The sequence below is a fragment of the Trachypithecus francoisi genome, unplaced genomic scaffold, assembly GCF_009764315.1.
Source record: "Trachypithecus francoisi isolate TF-2019V2 unplaced genomic scaffold, Tfra_2.0 Lachesis_group2, whole genome shotgun sequence".
NCBI lineage: Eukaryota > Metazoa > Chordata > Mammalia > Primates > Cercopithecidae > Trachypithecus > Trachypithecus francoisi.
In genome coordinates, this window is record NW_022681465.1 from 17,047,894 (window position 1) to 17,068,340 (window position 20,447).

Consider the following 20,447-nt stretch of genomic DNA (forward strand, 5'->3'; position numbering starts at 1 on the left):
GACGAAAACGCTAACGCAGTCTTAGGGTGCATTGATTGAGGGATCTGTGGCAGACTGATAATGGCCTCCGAAGATATCCAGGTCCTAGTACCTGGAACCTATGAATGCTATCTTCTATGGCGAAAGGGATTTTGTACCTGTCATTACCTTAAGGATTTGGGGTGGGAAGATTAGCCTGAATTATCTGGGTGGGCCTTGAATGTAATCACAAGTATCCTTATATAAGAGGGAGACATAGCTGGGCATTGTGGCAGGCGCCTGTAGTCCCAGGTACTTGGGAGGCTGAGGCAGAAGAATGGCATGAACCCAGGAGGCAGAGCTTGCAGTGAGCCAAGATCATGCCACTGCACTACAGCCTGGGCGACAGAGCAGGACTCCCTCTCAAAAAAAAAAAAAAAAAAAAAAAAGGAGACAAAAGGAAATTGGGAAATTGGAGTGATAGGTTTTGAAGATGAAATAAGGAACCAGACCCACTGATACCTTGATTTTACCCTGTAAGACTCATTTCACATTTCTTACCTCCAGAGCAGGAAAATAATGACTTTGTGTTGTTTTAAGCCATTAAATTTGTGGTAATTTGTTACAGCAGCAATAGAAAGCTAAAACACTATCTTTTTGTTTTGAGAGTCACTCTTTTGCCCAGGCTGGAATGCAATGATACAATCATGGCTCAGTGCAGCCACAAACTCCTGGGCTCAAGCGATCCTCCCACTTCAGACCCCCTGACTTGCTGGGACTGCAGACAAGCACAACAACTGGCTTTTTAAAATTTTTTTGTAGAGACATGATTTCACTATATTTCCCAGGCTGGTCTCGAACTCCTGGGCTCAAGCAGTCCTACCACCTTGGCCTCCCAAAGTGCTAAGATTATAGGTGTGAGCCACCACACCTGGCTGGAAACGAAAACACTATATAAAGCAAGAATTGGCCGGCCACGGTGGCTCATGCCTGTAATCCCAGCACTTTGGGAGGCTGAGGCGGGCGGATCACCTGAGATCGGGATTTCGAGACCAGCCGGACCAACATGGAGAAACCCTGTCTCTACTGAAAATACAAAATTAGCCAGGCGTGGTGGTGCACGCCTCTAATCACAGCTGCTCGGGAGGCTGAGGCAGGAAAATCACTTGAACACGGGAGGCAGAGGTTGCAGTGAGCTGAGATGGCATCATTGCACTCCAGCCTGGGCAACAGCCAAACTCTGACTAAAAAAAAAAAAAAAAAAAAAACCAAGAATTGTTTTGTTTCCAAGTGAAACAAGCAGATTAATAAACAGGCTCAATAGCACATAATATACAGAGCCACCGAGGCAGTTAAGGATGTTTAAACTAGAAAAGAGAAAACAACAAGGGGTTTCATATATGAGAGTTGTCTTGTGACATAGGCAAGGCCTGCTCTGCATAGACACAGCAGCCAAAACTTTGTCAGTGAGTAGCACTGTTACAGGGTTTAGCTTACAATAAGAACTAAGCCTGTCGAGTGCTGGGACAGGCTACCCTGGTAGCACTGGATATAGGTGCAAAGACGCTGGGTGAGCAGCGGTCGAGGATGTTGCTAGAGAGAATGCTGCATTGGGGAGGGGATTTGGATACATAACTACAAGTTTGCAAGTCCCTTCCACAGTTTTTTCCCCACCTGTATCTGGTCCTAATAGTTACCTTAATAAGGAGCCCGCCTGACAGTTCACAGGTGCGGGAGGGCCGCGGGCTATGTTAAAAAGGGACTCATTATTGGTCAACCAATTGGTAAAGGTGCCTGTTAAAGGGAATAGATGTCATTAAAGTTAGAAGGACCCAATGCAAAGGCCTGGAGGAGGAAAGGTGCCCAGGTAGAAACCAGAGAAGGGGTGGCTTGGTAGAAGACCTAGAGATGATGTAAGACTTTGCCCACGGATGAACTGAGGCGCAACCGTCAATGTGAAGGACAGAGAGCTCTGAATGAACCCCGTGAAACTCACGGAAGTTTTATTTGTTTTTAAGCAATTATTAGCATTTTTTTTCTTTTCTTTGTTTTGTAAATAAACAGAGACAGGGTCACCTATGTTTCTCAGGCTGGTCTCAAACTCCTAGGCTCAAGCAATCCTCCCAAAGTGCTGGGGTTACAGGGGTAAAATACTGCTCTAGGCCAAAAAGCAGTTGTTAGAATTTAATGAACCATCTTCCATGTGGCTTCAAGCCACTAGGACACAGCATATATATAGTGTATATATATGTGTGTGTGTATATATATAGTGTATATATATGTGTGTGTATATATATAGTGTATATATGTGTGTGTATATAGTATATATATTTTGTATATATGTGTATATATACATATATATTTTGTATATATATTATGTATATATACATATATATATTTGCTGTGTGGCTATGTCACTCTATCACTGTGAGCAGCTGTGTGTGTGTGTGTGTGTGTGTGTGTATAATGATCTCGGCTCACTGCAATTCCTCCCATGTATCCAGAAGGAGAAAGAACAGCTCTCATGACCATTGCAGGTTAGATCAGCACAACAGCAAGCAACCTCCGCTTCCTGGGTTCAAGTGATTCTCCTGCCTCAGCCTCCCAAATCGCTGGGCTATAGGCAGCCACCACCACACCCGGCTAACTTTTGTATTTTTAGTAGAGATGGGGTTTCACCATGTTGCCCAGGCTGGTCTCAAACTCCTGATCTCAAGTGATCCACCTGCGTCCGCCTCCCAAAGTGCTGGGATTACAGGCATGAGCCACCGTGCCCAGTCAGGACACAGCACACACACATACACACACACACACACACACACACACACACATATATATATATATTTCTTTTTTTTAGATAGAGTCTCACTCTGTTGCCCAGGCTGGAATGCAGGAGTGCAATCTTGGCTTACTGCAACCTCCACCTCCCGGGTTCAAGCGATTCTCCTGCCTCAGTAGAATATGGTAGCTGGGACTACAGGTGCGTGCCACCACACCTGGCTAATTTTTGTATTTTTAATAGAGACAGGATTTCACTATATTGGCTAAGCTGGTCTCAAACTCCTGACCTTGTGATCTGCCCCGCTCAGCCTTTCAAAGTGCTGGGATTACAGGCATAAGCCACCACGCCTGGCCGTATTTTTAAATCCTCTCGTCATCTGTGTAGCTTAAAGCTCAGGAACCTAACAATCTGGCTTTCTTCCTCCCTCTTATTCCTTCTCAGTCTCTTTACCGACTCCTCCTCTGACCTCCTTTTGAGATCATGTTTCTTTGAGCATTGCCTGCATTATAATCACTTGGAGTGCTGGTTAATAAAGCCAAGGTCACAGAGATATGGCCTGAGAACCTTGATTTTTAGCCAGCTCCCTAGTTGATTTCTTTGCTCTTTAGAGTTTAACAATTAATACTTTAAATACTAACCTTCTTCAAAATTCTGTCCTTATGTTCTCTTACTTATTCTTTTACACTTTCACTGGCACACCATCTGGCAAGTAGCAGAGAGAAAAATTATATTTATATTGTTTTGGGGTCCCTCTGTCACTCAGGCTAGAGTCCAATGGTGTGATAATAGCTCACTGCAGCCTTCAACTCCTGGGCTCCAGCGATCCTCCCACCTCAGCCCCAGTAGCTGGGACCTCAGGCGCACACCACTGCACCTGGCTGATTTTTTTATGTTTTCTGTTTTTGTAGAGCTGGGTCTCACCATCTTGCCCAGGCTAATCTCAAACCTGGGCTCAAGCCATCCTCCCACCTTGGCCTTCCAAAGTGCTAGAATTACAGGCATGGGCCACCGCACCTGGCCAGAAAAAAATATTTCTGAAAATATTGAATAATTTCATCTAAAGCTATAGCTTCAGGTATTGCCTATGTGTTGATGAGGACTCTCTAAATTATATCTCTAGGCCACGCCTCTCCTGAGCCTCAGACTAAACTCTCAACTGCCGATTATACAACAGGTATTCCAAACTTAAAAACATGTGAAACTGAGTTTGTTATCTTTCCTGTAAAATCCTTTTCACACTTGCAAATTCATTCCTTCTTTAATTTTCCCTCTTAGTTACCATGGTCACCATCTACCCTGTGTTGAGGAAAAATATGTGAAGTCTTCTTTTACTCAACCCCATTCCCACTGGGGTACTCATGAACCCCAGATTCGCATTATTGCGGTATCTTCTGATTCTACCCCTCATCCTTCATTCTCCACTACAACTACCAAATACAAATACCAAATGTCCCATATACAACTAGCAAATCTGTATCTTTTGTTGCCAGGAAAACTCCAAGAGCCCCACAGTGAATTCTTCAGTTACCAAGCTCTCTCTTTTTTTTTTTTTTTTTGAGACAGAGTCTCACTCTGTTGCCCAGGCTGGAGTGCAGTGGCATGATCTCCACTCACTGCAAGTTCCGCCTCCCGGGTTCACGCCATTCTCCTGCCTCAGCCTCCCCAGTAGCTGGGACTACAGGTGCCCGCCACCATGCCCGGCTAATTTTTCTTTTTTTTTTGTATTTTTAGTAGAGACGGGGTTTCATCATGTTAGCCAGGATGGTCTTGATCTCCAGACCTCATGATCCGCCCGCCTCGGCCTCCCAAAGTGCTGGGATTACAGGCGGGAGCCATCACGCCCGGCCTCTTTTTTTTTTTTTTTTTTTCCTGGAGACTGTGTCTCACTCTGTCGCCCAGGCTGGAGTACAGTGGCGTCATCTTGGCTCACTGCAACCTCCACCTCCCAGGATTCAGCGATTCTCCTGTCTCAGCCTACCAAGTAGCTGGGACTACAGGTGTGTGGCACCACACCCAGCTAATTTTGTATTTTTAATAAAGACGGAGTTTCGCCATATTGGCCAGGCTGGTCTCGAACTCCTGACCTCAAGTGATCCACCCGCCTTGGCCTCCCAAATTGCTGGGAATACAAGTGTGAACCACCCCGCCCAGCCAGCTACCAATCTCTTTCCTCCTCAGCCATTTTCATCACTGCCACTGAGAATTAATGACCTGTCCCACCATCTCCTTGGCTTCTTCCCCTTTTTGATAGGATGACTTCCAGATTCTCTAGGATGGTGAGGAAACCCTTCACAGTCTGTTTTCAGGCTTATTCTAATATCGTATCCCTCCCCAGTCACACATGCAATTTATGATCTGATCCCTCACATCACTTTTCTGCCTGGGAGGCAGTGGATTATTCAGGTATGAAAAGTATTGTGGCTGGGCAGGTGGCTCATGTCTATAATCCCAGCACACTGGGAGGCCGATGCGAGTGGATCACCTGAGGTCAGGAGTTCCAGACCAGCCTGACCAACATGGCGAAACCCCCTCTCTAGTAAAAATACAAAAATTAGCCGGGCACAGTGGCGGGCGCCTTTAGTCCCAGCTGCTTGGGAGGCTGAGACAAGAGAATGGCTTGAACCTGGAAGGTGGAAGTTGCAATGAGCCGAGACTGCACCACTGCACTCCAGCCTTGGCAACAGAGCCAGACTAAGTCTCAAAAAAAAAAAAGAAAAGAAAAAAAGAAAAAGAAAAGCATTGTGCAGACGTGTATTTGATGCTGGTTGCATGACGCTTAGATGACAAAAGCATTTACACACGAGAAAATGCTAATGTGACTAATGTTTAAGACTAATTCTTACTTAATAGAGAATATAATCATAACATTCTAGGTGGTAGGATGTGTGTGTGTGTGTGTATTTTTTTTTTTTTTTTTAATTTTTGGAGACAAAGTCTGGCTCTGTTGCCCAGGCTGGAGTGCAGTGGCACGATCTCCACTCACTGCAACCTCAACCTCATGGGCTCTGGTGATCCTCCCATCTCAGTCTCCCGAGTAGCTGGGACTACAGGCACACACCATCATGCCCGGCTAATTTTCCGTATTTTTGTAGAGACGAGGTTTCACCATGTTGCCCAGACTGGTCTCGAACTCCTGGGCTCAAAGTGATCTGCCCGCCTTTGGCTCCCAAAGTGCTGGGATTACAGGCGTGAGCCATTGCACCGGCCTGGATGTATATTCTTTACATGTTTCCTTATTTTGCAAAATTTGAAAAATGAGCACATTTATGTCCAAAAAATACACACACACACACACATATATATAATTACATCAGAGATTCTGCAAGGGATTTTAAAAATATTTATATTCCCTAACTATTCCTGCTCACAACAAAACAACTGTATTAATTTCTCTTTTAAAAGTTATACCCTTAAAGGAGGTCAACAGTTTACAAAGGAAATTTAGAACAAATAAAAGGAAATAACTTCTTCATGTGACTTGTGGTCAGCTAGAGGAATTTGCTATCAAAGAAGGTCAACCGGTCAAACACAGTCCTTGGGTGGTTTGCAAGGCCAGGGAAATAAAGCCGTCTTCAGGTAGTAATTGCTGGAGGACGGGAGCATCGCCTTGGGAGGCAGGCAGGAGCTGCCCTAATTGGCCGTTGCCAGAGGGAACAAAATGTCCAGTTTTAGTGCAAAGAAAAGTTTCAGCTTGAACTGGTAACAGGAACATCCTCTCGACCTTGATTTGGATATTCGGAACAAAATGCTGCTGATGAATGCCTCATTCAAACTGAAGCTACTTTCATTTTAATGCCATATTTGACCTTTGGTCAGGCCAAAGGACTCACACTAATTGGTGGCCATGTGGTCGTCATTGTTATTCATGCACGCACTGGATCTTTTACTGAATGTAAAGGTCCTGAGCCAGGCCCTGGCAACACAAAAGGGCTCAATGTCTACCAAGGAAAACAGGTACTTTTAAAAAATAATAATAACTCACACCTGTGATCCCAGCACTTTGGGAGGCCGAGGTGGGCAGATCATGAGGTCAAGAGATCAAGACCATCCTGGCCAACATGGTGAAACCCCGTCTCTACTAAAAAAAAATACAAAAATTAGGTGGGTGTGGTGGTGCATGCCTGTAGTCCCAGCTACTTGGGAGGCTGAGGCAGGAGAATTGCTTGAATCTGCAGGAGCAGAGGTTGCAGTGAGCTAAGATTGCGCCACTGCACACCAGCCTGGCCACTCTGGGCAACAAGAACAAAACTCCGTCTCAAAAAAAAAAGTAATAATAATAATAGAACAACTCACTAACACCATGATACAAGTGTGAATAAAGTGCTATGGGTGAGAGGTGAAGCCAGCTAGACTTCCTGGGTTGAGTGGGGACTTGGAGAACTTTTCTGTCTAGCTAAAGGATTATAAACACACCAATCAGTGCTCTGTGTCTAGCTAAAGGTTTGTAAACGCACCAATCAGCATTCTCTAAAAATGCACCAATCAGTGCTCTGTGTCTAGTTAAAGGTTTGTAAATGCACCAATCAGCACTCTGTAAAATGGACCAATCAGCTCTCTGTAAAATGGACCAATCAGAGGATGTGGGCGGGGCCAAATAAGGAAATAAAAGCTTGCCACCCCAGGCAACCCACTGGGGTCACCTTCCATGCTGTGGAAGCTTTGTTCTTTTGCTCTTCACAATAAATCTTGCTGCTGCTCACTCTTTGGGTCCACACTACTTTTATGAGCTGTAACACTCACTGCGAAGGTCTGTGGCTTCACTCCTGAAGTTAGCAAGACCACGAACCCACCAGAAGGAAGAAACGCTGGACACATCTGAACATCTGAAGGAACAAACTCCAGACACACCATCTTTAAGAACTGTAACACTCACTGCGAGGGTACGCAGCTTCATTCTTGAAGTCAGTGAGACCACGAACCCACTGGAAGGAATAAATTCTGGACACATGGGGACATAGAAGGAATTCATTTTGCTGAGTTGGGGATCAGGAAATGTACCTTCCCAAACTTTCTTAAGAGTCATTCTTGAATACTTGCTGGAAGAACAAATTCCTTAGCCCCATCCTTGACATACTGAAGAATGTCCGAGGGAGAGGCCAGAAATCCCTATACTTAACAAGTGCCCTGGGGGCCATTTGGGAAACTTGAGTAGGTAGGAGTTTGCGACGTGAAATGGGGGACAGGGTTTACTCAGGATAAATAAGTGCTCCTGTGTATATGTATCACCTCTGAGTATATGAATCACCCCAGGATGTGTTAAAATGCAGATTTGGATTCAGTAGGTCTAGGTTGGGTCCAGGATTTCATTTCTAATAGGCTCCCAGTTATGTCAAATCTGCTGTCCAACCCACCACACTGAGCAGCAGGCTTTTATCTCTATAAGACTTCTTGACCAGGCATGGTGACTCACACCTGTAATCCCAGTACTTCGGGAGGCCAAGGCGTGTGGATCACTTGAGGTCAGGAGTTTGAGACCAACCTGGCCAACATGGTGAAACCCCATCTGTACCAAAAATACACAAATTAGCCAGGTGTGGTGGTGGGCACCTGTGATCTCAGTTACTCAGGAGGCGGAGACAGAATTTCTTGAGTCCGGGAGGTGGAGGTTGCAGTGCACCAAGATCGTGCCACTGACTGTACCCCAGCCTGGGCAACAGAACAAGACTGTCTCAAAAAAAAAGACGACTTCTCATTGTCTTTACCATAGAGTACTGAACAATGTCCTTGGTGATACAACCTCTTTCCCCTCTGCAGTCTAGTCTTTTCCTCACTCCACCCTGCTTTATGTTCCAACAAACTCAATTGTGATTTGTCTAAGGACACTGGCATGTGTCTCCTCTTCTATCTGCCCTCTTTTTCTCTGTTCAGCAAGCAGAGAGAAATTCCCGTCCGAGATTCAGATTCCCATGCATTCATAATGTGTCCAGAATTGATTCTTTCTGGTGGGTTCTTGGTCTCACCAACTTCAAGAATGAAACTGCCAACCCTCACAGTGAGTGTTACAGTTCTTTAAGATGGTGTGTCCAGACTTTGTTCCTTCAAATGTTCAAATGTGTCCAGAGTTTCTTCCTTCCGGTGGTTTTGTGGTCTCGCTGACTTCAAAAGTGAAGCTGCAAACCTTTGCAGCAACTGTTACGGCTCATAAAGGTGGCATGTCTGGAGTTGTTTGTTCCTCCCAGTGGGCTCCTAGTCCCGCTGACTTCAGGAATGAAGCTGCAGACCCTCACAGTGAGTGTTACAGCTCATAAAGGTAGTGTGGACCCAAAGAGTGAGCAGCAACAAGATTTATCATGAAGAGCAAAAGAGCAAACCTTCCAGACCTTGAAAGAGAAACCCACCAGGTTGCTGCTGCTGGTTTGGGTGGCCAGCTTTTATTCCCTTATTTGGCCCTGCCCATGTCCTGCTGATTGGTCCATTTACAGAGTACTGATTGGTCCATTTTTACAGAGTGCTGGTTGGTGTGCTTACAAACCTTTAGCTAGACACAGAGTGCTGATTGGTGCATTTTTAGAGTGCTGATTGGTGCGTTTACAAACCTTTAGCTAGACAGAAAAGTTCTCCAAGTCCCCACCCACCCAGAACCCCAGCCAGCTTCACCTCTCAAATAAGACCCCAGCATCAGGAGGATTTCCTCCGGAAACATTCCCTGACCCCAAATCTGGGGTAGGCACCCTTCTTGAGCCTCTAACTCTCCCTGCCACACTGACCTGGTGGTTTGCTCATCCGACTTCCTTCCCACTCCATGATCTGTTTCTGTAATCCCAGGACACACAGCCTGGCTTTGAGGAGCTGCTTTGGTTGTTCATGAGTTGAATTGGATTAGATGAAAGGTTCATGTCAAACAGCTTGGCAAACATTTGCAGAGGCTCAAAGATGGGAAAGTCGTGTGAGGTGTAGGACCCACGTGATAGTGCAATGTGAGCCCTGTGAATCACAGGGAAAAGGGGACTGAAAATACAGCGGGGCGTGTCTTGTGCTACTTCACCCTGCAGAAACCAGCCAGTATTGAACTGTGGATCTCAGGTTTAACCTTATTCTGAGTCAAACCTTTGAGAACCCGATAAGAGCTATGGGCCCCACCTCCTAAAAAATGACCATATGAACAAAAAGACATAAAGACAACAGCTTGCAAATGATTTCAGGGGCAATTTAGAGACTCCCTGAAGCCTGCGGACCCCATGTTAAGAACTTTGACATCGAAGGAGATCCCGTGGGGATAGCACTGTAACTGCCTGTGTTACCGGATGGATTATAGCAAGCCCTTGGGCTGTTTCTTTTTTTTTTTTTTTTTTTTGAGACGGAGTCTCGCTCTGTCGCCCAGGCTGGAGTGCAGTGGCCGGATCTCAGCTCACTGCAAGCTCCAAGCTCCGCCTCCCGGGTTTACGCCATTCTCTCGCCTCAGCCTCCCGAGTAGCTGGGACTACAGGCACCCGCCATCTCGCCCGGCTAATTTTTTGTATATTTTAGTAGAGACGGGGTTTCACCATGTTAGCCAGGATGGTCTCGATCTCCTGACCTCGTGATCCGCCCGTCTCTTGAACACAGTTGTTGGAATACGACTACGCCAATTCATTTCTTTTTTTTTTTTTTTTGAGACGGAGTCTCGCTCTGTCGCCCAGGCTGGAGTGCAGTGGCCGGATCTCGGCTCACTGCAAGCTCCGCCTCCCGGGTTCATGCCATTCTCCTGCCTCAGCCTCCAGAGCAGCTGGGACTACAGGCGCCTGCCACCTCGCCCGGCTAGTTTTTTGTATTTTTTTAGTAGAAACGGGGTTTCACCGTGTTAGCCAGGATGGTCTCGATCTCCTGACCTCGTGATCCACCCGTCTTGGCCTCCCAAAGTGCTGGGATTACAGGCTTGAGCCACCGCGCCCGGCCGCCAATTCATTTCTGTATTGCCTCTGCTTGCTTTTGAGCTCTAAATGCAGAGCTGACTAGTTATAGCAGAGACCTTCCGGCCTGCAACGCCTGACCTGTTTCCTGCCTGGCCCTTTACAGAAAAGGTTTTTGACTCCTGGAATAGTGTGCAGCGGTGTGACCAGAGAGGAGACGCCACGAGTGTGCAGGTTCAGTGGGTTTTCTACATATACATTCTGCCTTTGGCAAACGAATGAAAGAGAGAGAGAGAAAGAAAAGAAAGAGAAGATTTTATGCTTTTCTTTTTTTTTTTTTTTTGAGACGGAATTTTGCTTTGTGGCCCAGGCTGGAGCGCAGGGGCGATACCTGCTCACTACAAGCTCCGCCTCCTCCTGGGTTCACGCCATTCTCCTGCCTCAGGCTCCCGAGTAGCTGGGACTACAGGCACCTGCCACCACGCCCGGCTAATTTTTGTATTTTTAGTAATGACGGGCTTTCACCGTGTTAGCCAGGATGGTCTGGATCTCCTGACCTCGTGATCCGCCCGCCTGGGCCTCCCAAAGTGCTGGGATTACAGGCATGAGCCACCACGCCCGGCCTAAGACTTCATGCATTTTAAACTGTTTTTGCTTTTCCAGGCTAAAGCCAAATAAACATAAAAAACAAAACGTAGAAAAGCCTGGTGCAAAATAGTGACATGGTCATTTAAAATTTTAAGATCAGACATTTAAAATTATATAAGTATTTTACGATGGGTGTGGTGGCTCACGCCTGTAATTCTAGCATTTTGGGAGGCTGAGGTAGGAGGTTCTTTTGAACCCAGGAGTTACAGACCAGCCTGGGCAACATGGTGAGACCCTGTCTCTACAAAAAATTTAAAAAATTAGTGGGGTGTGGTGACGCATGTCTGTAGTCCCAGCTCCTCCGAAGGCTGGGGCAGAAGGATTGCTGGAGCCTGGGAGACTGAGGCTGCAATGAGCTGTGATCACACTACTGCATTGCAGCCTGGAAAACAGAGCAAGAAACTGATTTAAAAAGGAAATATATATATGTTTACATATATAAAATATATTTATATATAATCATAAATATACATGTAATTAAACTGAAAGACTAAGATCTAAGATCTGGCTTTTTTCTATTATTTCTGGCAAAGAAGTGTAAAATTTTAAATTGTAATTTAAGTTGGCTTGAAAGACCAAAGCTCTCCAATCCCGCCTTTCTCCACTAGGGCAAAGAGGTGGTAGCGGGAAGGAAAGCACAGATTGTGTCAGACACAGCGGGAAAGCTTCTTCTGTGACGGTAGGTAAAATATTTAGCTACAAAGCATTTCCGTTTCCTCTTTTGTAGCATAGAATAACAGATGCTCATTTTCCCAAGGATTGTTGTGAAGATTAAATGATATAATGCAGGTCTGTGTGGATTTTATTTGGTCCAGATCTCCATAAAAAGGACTCCAATTATAAAGTAATCCAGGGATGTTTAGTAAATCCAACCCATAGCAAAGGATCTGGCGTGTACTTGTTTCCGTGTAAAAGCTTTCCTACAAATGATGAGTGGCAAGAGTCTTTTCTAAACTTCCTAAGATGGAAATGTCTTTTAATGAAGGAGGGTGATCCAAACAGAAGCAATTCTGAACTAGATTATATTGAGGTCAGAAACAAATTATGCAAGAGGTAACTTTCAAGTGTTAAATAAAAAAGAAAAATAACTCATTGACGAGGTGAGGTCGGTGTGGCCAACTAGGAAATTCACCATTTTCATTTACCTGACACCTGCCCTTTCAACCCTCTTCCCCCTTCCTTAGCCATCATTCATTTCATTCCCATCAGAAATATTTAAAGAACCCTTTGTAACAACTCCACAGTTGTAGGTTGGGATACAATTTCTCCCTTAAGTCCTTCATAGGGCCCTTTTGTTTTCTGCCTGCTCATAATCTCCCAGCATGGATGTTGCAACAATGTATGGGATGTGCTTGCATTTCCTCTTTCTTGTTTCTCTTAGACCCCTTAACCAAGGTTCCCACGCGCTTGAACACATTAGCTCTTCTTAGAGTATTTTTTAAGTGACACTAAAATATTGAGAGAATAAAGGAGATTATTTTAGGACAAGGCATAGAAGAAAGAAAACACAAGATGACAATTGCTCTATTTTCTAAAAGATTGGCCAGACACAGTGGCTCACGCCTGTAATCCCAGCACTTTGCGAGACCGAGGTGGGCAGATCACTTGAGTCCAAGAGTTAGAGACTAGCCTGGGCAATGTGGTGAAATGCCATCTCTACCACAAATACAAAAAAATTAGCTGGGTGTGGTGGTGCACACCTGTGGTCCCAGCTACTTGGGAGGCTGAGGTGGGAGGATTGCTTGAGCCTGGGAGGTGAAGGTTGTTACAGTGAATCAAGATCACAGCACTGCACTCCAGCCTGGACTATAGAGTAAGGCCCTGTCACAAAAAATAAAATAAAATATAAAAAAATAAAAGATTAAGTCTCTCCCACTTGTGTATATATTGCATATAATGGGGAGTGTGAGACGCCTTCAAACTTAACAGTTACAAAAAAATACAGAATCTGCCAGAATCACAATGACAAGAAATATTCTGAATTGTAAAATATAGACAGAGGTTGGGACAATTAAAAAATGAAGAAAATCCTGCGGGAACCCAATGCACTGAGTTTCAACAAGCCTGGGAATCCACTGTCTCTGAGACTCTCACAGCCAGCCAGAGTGATTTTCCTGGGAAGCTTTCTGAGTTGTTCTGCAAGTATAGAGAAGGCATGGGCCAGCCTGGCTTATTTCCTAGTAAGAGAAGAGTGGATTTATCCACCACCTTCTTTCCAGCACATTGCACAGTTCTGGGGCTGTCACCCTGCTTTTACTACTAGAAAGAAAAGAAAAAAAAAAAAAGCAGAGAAAACCACAATTTTGCCCTTTTGTAAGCAAGTGTGATTTTTTCACCTTCAAAAAGCAGATTTGTGAAGCTTACTTTGTTCATCTCTATAAAGCACTTTCATTTTTTGAGAAGGAAAGTGATCCATGAGTGGGCTTAATCTAGGCTTAATCTGATCTAAAATGGAGTTATTTAAAATAATGTCACCGTAGTTTGGGGTGAATACCTCTTGCTTCTCTTTGGAGACATGGCTTTTAGGAAAGAATGAGTTAACTGTCGCTATAGATTGGGGTTCCCTCTAGAGAGTATTCAACTTTCTCTTAAAACTTAACGCAAATCTTTAGGAAACAAAAGATCAGCAAAAAGTCTCGCCTGGAGTACGATGTTATGAATGAAAGTATATTTCTTCCATGAAAGCTTGGTTTTGGAAGTTATTGTCGTTAATGAAAACCCGTGAATCTGACATGACCTTTTTTTTTTTTTTTTTTTTGGTGAGACGGAGTCTTGCTCTGTTGCCCAGGCTGGAGTGCAGTGGCGCCATCTCGGCTCACTGCAAGCTCCGCCTCCTGGGTTCACACCATTCTCCTGCCTCAGCCTCCCGAGTAGCTGGGACTACAGGCGCCCACCACCACGCCCGGCTAATTTTTTTGTATTTTTAGTAGAGACGGGGTTTCATCACGTTAGCCAGGATGGTCTCGATCTCCTGACCTCGTGATCCGCCCGCCTTGGCCTCCCAAAGTGCTAGGATTACAGGCGTGAGCCACCGTGCCCAGCCCTGATGTGACTTACTTTTAAAAAGCAGCAATCAATTCCATGTTCTGCCTGGAAGAAAAAACATTTTAGAAATTGTGTGGCGTCCATAGTCTGAGTCTTTTTATTACAGAAGGGTAAATGTTCAAAAAAAAAAAAAAAAAAAAAGAAGGGGCCAGATGTGGTGTCTTACGCCTGTAATCCCAGCACTTTGGGAGGCCAAGGCGGACAGATCACCTGAGTTCGGGAGTTGGAGACCAGCCTGACCAACATGGAGAAAACACGTCTCTACTAAAAATACAAAATTAGCTGGGTGTAGTGGCACATGCCTGTAATCCCAGCTACTCGGGAGGCTGAGGCAGGAGAGTCGCTTGAACCCAGGAGGCAGAGGTTGCACAGAGCTGAGATTGTGCCGTTGCACTCCAGCCTGAGCAACAGGAGCGAAACTCCATCTCAAAAAAAGAGAAAACCAGGTAGTGGGGGGCATGTGCTGCCATAGGGTTATTAAATTTTTATCTTTATTTTGCCAAGAGAAAAGGTTTACATTAATGAATTTCAAAAAGGGAACTTATGATCTTTATTCGCTTTTTCATTTGTTTCTTCCCTAAAGGAAAAGACACAAAGAGCCAGGCGCGGTGGCTCACGCCTGTAATCCCAGCACTTTGGGAGGTCGAAGCGGGTGGATCACCTGAGGTCAGGAGTTCGAGACCAGCCTGGCCAATATGGTGAAACCCCTTCTTAACTAAAAATACAAAAAATTTAGCTGGGCATGGTGGCAGGCACCTGTAATCCCAGCTACTCAGGGGGCTGAGGCAGGAGAATCACTTGAACCTGGAAGGCGGAGGAGGTTGCAGTGAGTCGTGATCACACCACTGCACTCCAGCCTGGGCAACAAAGCGAGACTCTGTCTCAAAGAAAAAAAAAGAAAGAAAGAAAAGAAAAAGACACAGAGAAGACACATGATCTTTTCTTTCCATTCACTCTTCCTTTTTCCATCATTCTCCATAACCTCATTGCTGCTGCATGCTACATGGGACTCAGGTTAAATGTGGATGAAAGGAAAGATCTTATGGCTAGATGTAACCACAATGACTCTAACAGTTGGTGGGAGGGAAAATCAAGCTGCCTGGAATGAATTTTGCATGTCAGCTTCTAGATAGACTGGTGTTTCACGAGCTTTATGACTAATTTGGGGTGTGGTGTTGAAATACAGGGAGGCTTGGCAGAAACTGCGCTTAATACCTTGATGTTGTCCACTGTGGAATTGCCCAGGACATGAAGACGCAATAATGGAATTGGTTGTGTTAAAATAGGATAATGAAAGAAAAGGGAAATACATTTTCTTTATTGGACAGGATACAATATTGTTTTGTTGAAACATTCACATTTCTCATTATAGAATATTATAGTATCTGTTCGGATGGTTGGATATCTACAGGAGGCACCTGTGTGGTGGCAGCCTCTTGGTTATATGAAGTGACTTTCTTCTCGGTTGTAGCATTTCCCAGAAGTCTCTGTGTGTCTTTTGTCTGACTGCAGTGCTTGCGGTCTTTGCAGCACAGGTTGCACAAACAAGGCTCTTTCCATTCCCTTCAGTAGATGAGCACCAATTTCTTCCGATTTGTGAATGAGTTTTTCCTGGAAAGCTGGTAACTGTTGTTTGGCATACAACCATTTTCTTGCTGCCGTTTTTATTTTCGGGACTTTTTCATAGGTGCTTGCTCATTTCCTGCAGCTGGGCATGATTTGTCCTTCTTTTTTTTTTTTTTTTTTTTTGAGACAGAGTTTCTTTCTGTCGTCCAGGCTGGGGTGCAATGGCACACTCTTGGCTCACTGCAACCTCTGCCTCCTGGGTTCAAGTGATTCTCCAGCCTCAGCCTCCAGAGCAGCAGGGATTACAGGCACCCGCCACCACACTCAGCTTATTTTTGTATTTTTAGTAGAAACGGGATTTTACCATGCTGGCCAGGCTGGTCTTGAACTCCTGACCTCAGGTGATCCAACCGCCTCGGCCTCCCAAAGTGCTGGGATTACAGGCATGAGCCACTACACCTGGCTGATTTGTCCATTATTTCAATAAGCTCGTGCAGAAGAGCAGGAGACGGGGGAAGTGCCCAGTCTTCTCTCTCAACTGAATTCCATTTCTTTCCTGACAGAATTCCATTTCTTTTCCTCATTCTTCCATTTTGCGTCTAGAAGAAGACCCAGCATGTCTGAATGGATGGCAATTTCATCCACTCATCAATTCCTTCAATAAGCACCTGCTAGTTTCTGGAAGCTTGAGTTAATTCTAGAAGGCAGACAGCTTTTAAAATAAAAATTGGGCCAGGCACGGTGGCTCACGCCTGTAATCACAGCACTTTGGGAGGCCGAGGCCGGTGGATCACGAGGGCAGGAGATCGAGACCATCCTGGCTAACACAGTGAAACCCCATCTCTACTAAAAATACAAAAAAAATTAGCCAGGTGTGGCAGCGAGCACCTGTAGTCCCAGCTACTCGGGAGGCCTGAGGCAGGTGAATGGCGTGAACCTGGGAGGCGGAGCTTGCAGTGAGCCGAGATCGTGCCACTGCACTCCAGCCTGGGAAACTAAGCAAGACTCCATCTCAAAATAAAATAAAATAAAATAAAATAAAAATTGAAGGAAAAGGGGAGATAGAGGTGGATATGAACAAGGAGGATCAAATGAAGACAGAAAATAGGAAGGCAGAGCTAAGAAATTGTAGGAAGAGGAAATGAAGAAAATGAGAAAGAAAAATAAATGATTTAAACTGATTTTAAAAAATGAACAAAATGGCCCGGCACGGTGGCTCAAGCCTGTAATCCCAGCACTTTGGGAGGCCGAGACGGGCAGATCACGAGGTCAGGAGATCGAGACCATCCTGGCTAACACGGTGAAACCCCGTCTCTACTAAAAAATACAAAAAACAAGCCGGGCGAGGTGGCGGGCACCTGTAGTCCCAGCTACTCGGGAGGCTGAGGCAGGAGAATGGAGTAAACCCGGGAGGTGGAGCTTGCAGTGAGCTGAGATTGGGTCACTGCACCCCAGCCTGGGCGACAGAGCGAGACTCCGTCTCAAAAAAAAAAAAAAAGAACAAATATAAGATGGACTCAGAGTACTCTAGGTGCAGCTGCTTCTGCCAGTACTGTAAGGACCACATAGATTAGTCTTGGCCTCTATCTTTGAAGAATTTAGAATTAAGAGTAGAAATCAGATGGAAAATATGAGAAGACATATATGTCTTTGTCTACGCTTGTTTCCTGAGATTTATATGAAGAGAGCTTTTGAAAGTAGTTAATGGCCAGGCACAGTGACTCACGACTGTAATCCCAGTACTTTGGGAGGCTGAGAGGGGAGGATCACTTGAGCCCAGGAGTTTGAGACCAGCCTGGCCAACATGGTGAAACCCTGTAGCTGGGCATGGTGGCATGTGCCTGTAACGCCAGCTACTCAGGAGGCTGAGACAGGAGAATTGCTTGAATCCAGGAGGCGGAGGTTGCAGTGAGCTGAGATTGCTCCACTGCACTCCAGTCTGGGGGACAGAGCAAGACTCCATCCCCGCCCCCAAAAAAAAGAGTAGTTAATGACCAGACACAGTGACTCAACGCATTTTGGGAGGCCGAGGTGGGAGAATCACTTGACCCTAGGAGTTTGAGACTAGCCTGGGCAACATAGCGAGACTCCATCTCTACAAAAAATACAAAAAGTTAGCGGGATGTGGTGGCACCTGCCTGTAGTCTCAGCAGCTTGGGAGGCTCAGGTAGGAGGATTGCTTAGCTCAGGAGGTTGAGGCTGTAGTGAGCCAAGTCATACCACTGCACTCCAGCCTGGGGGACAGAGCAATACTCTGTTAAAAAAAAAAAAAATAGTTAACATATTTTACTTCTCTTTGAAAGTGCTTCAAGGCCAGGCGCGGTGGCTCACGCATGTAATCCCAGCACTTTGGGAGGCTGAGGAGGGCAGATCACAAGGTCAGGAGATTGAGACCATCCTGGCTAACACGGTGAAACCCCATCTCTACTAAAAATACAAAAAATTAGCCAGGCGTGGCAGCGTGCTCCTGTGGTCTCAGCTACTCGGGAGGCTGAGGCAGGAGAATGACGTGAACCCGGGAGGCGGAGCTTGCGGTGAGCCAAGATCATGCCACTGCACTCCAGCCTGGGCGACAGAGTGAGACTCTCTCTTAAAAACACACACACACACAAAAAGAAAGTGCTTCAAGTAGCTTCAAGTAAGTGGAATAACTAAAAAATAGAAAATGCTTAAAATGTGTGCTTGTTCCTTATAAATACTATTTCTGTCTTGCAGTTCAGGCTTGGGGGCTTTGTGGAGATCCCTCTCCTAAGGAGGTGTCCAGGCCTTGGGAGACAATTACTGGGCCATGTCCCCTGCTCTGTAACCAGAAGGCCAGAAGGCAGAACGTGTGCTGACAGCTGAAAGGGAGAAAGGAGCTATTTTCTCCTCCCTTCTAAAGCTATTAATGTTCTGTGGTCCAATAAACGATGGTAACAATTGATCTCTGTGTGGTGAATCAGATACTCATTACATCTTGCTGAGCAAGACACTTAACCGAGCAGAATTCCTTTTCTAGTGACCTCTTCTCTCCTCTTAATGGGCAGTGATCCCTGAACCACAGGGGCTTGTTGTTGGTCCAGGTCACAGGCTTACAGCCTCCAGCGACACACACAGTAGTTTGAGCAGGAAAGGGAGAGGGGACACTCTTCCATCAAAGGCCTCAGTGTGATCTGCTGTGTGGCAGACAACAGTGCACAGGTCCTTGAAGTACTAAAGAAAGTCAGAGAAAGGAAGTTTGCCCAAGGGTGCTTGTGATATTTTTGGCAGTGATTTTCTCACTACCTGTACTGTGTGTTTGTGTCTATTATGATGTTTACTGCAACTTGAAAAAGAATAGCTACTAAATTAGGATTTGATTAACTTCTCAGCTGGATCTCACAGAGAAACACCATTTGGGATTGGAGATGTTGTGTTCTCTTTGTGGTTTCATTTTGATGTTAGGATAAGGAAGGGAAAAAACACTTCCAGAAGGCAGAAACAGCTTGTTGTGTCCAGTCCATGGAAGAAACATCAACATGTTTGAAGTGAGCTTTGCAGTTGTTTTGTCTAAATAGATGAAGGGCTCCAGGCTTTAGCCACCTCACCATTACATCCTTTTATAATTTTAGTTTGGTTGATGAGGTTTTTTTCCTCAAGATTCTGCCTGATTTCAGCAAATGTCTGGTGCTGCTAGGTAATGTCTTTACTATTAAACCATTTGGATTTTACTCACTTTTCAAGATCAATGGCTTCGTTTGTTGTTATGGAAAGGAGTTAGAAAGCTCCACAACATCTCTTCCACTCTGCCTTCAAGGGATAGTCACAGCACAAATGTGATTGCTTCTGGACTTGTTAAGAGCCCTGAGCAATAAAATATGAAATGGTTTAGGCCTGGGCTGGAAGGAAATTATGAATGCTTTCCTTAGAGGAAGCAACTGGGGATTTGGATGGAGGGATCTCGAGGCAAAACCCCACTTCCTGGAGGATAATTAGTGTGTAGAAAGGTAAGCAGACACTGTTCTCGTAGAATGTCCCTTGTAATTATCCCAATAGGAATGTGCTCAGGACATATTTTTCCCCTTTATTAAAGGGGTTGTGGGACCACTGAATGATCAACATTTAGCCTCTTGTCCCAAGGAGAATTTCACAAAGGTCAAAGTCTCTTTTCCTTATATTTTGCATACCAGGAGAGTAATATCCAAAATTAGTGGTCCATTTGTTAATCGCTTTTTAGATCTCTCTCTCTCTCCATACATACCATGTATAGTATATACATTCTATTTAGTGTATTATATAATTAATAAAACAATGCATAGAAGGGTTGCTTAAAGATCTTAAGTGTGTGTTTGCACTGTCACCCCAATGAGATTTGGAGATTAAAGTTTTCTAAAATCTTGTTTTAGAAACCAGGTTATTATCATCAGTGATAATGAAGTATACTTTATTAAATTAGGCTCTTGAAAATCCATTGGGGAGACATTTCCTCACTAACCCTACATGATCTTTTAATTTTAATTTAAAAATTGTTTTTGAGACAGGGTCTCACTCTGTTGCTCAGGCTGGAGTGCAGTGGTGCCATCACGGGTCACTGCAGCCTCAATCTCCTTGGCTCAAGCAATCCTCCTGTCTCAGGCACCACCATGCCTGGCTCATTTTAA

The 20,447-nt window shown here is 45.0% G+C and overlaps 1 long non-coding RNA gene across 1 annotated transcript; it reads left to right on the plus strand.

The window, feature by feature from the left end:
• Positions 1–10,661: 10,661 nt before the first annotated feature.
• Positions 10,662–18,662, plus strand: LOC117064395. The gene is made up of 3 exons (XR_004429433.1): positions 10,662–10,803; positions 11,826–11,896; positions 18,544–18,662. It is a non-coding gene; the product is annotated as an uncharacterized LOC117064395 (long non-coding RNA).
• Positions 18,663–20,447: the final 1,785 nt, after the last annotated feature.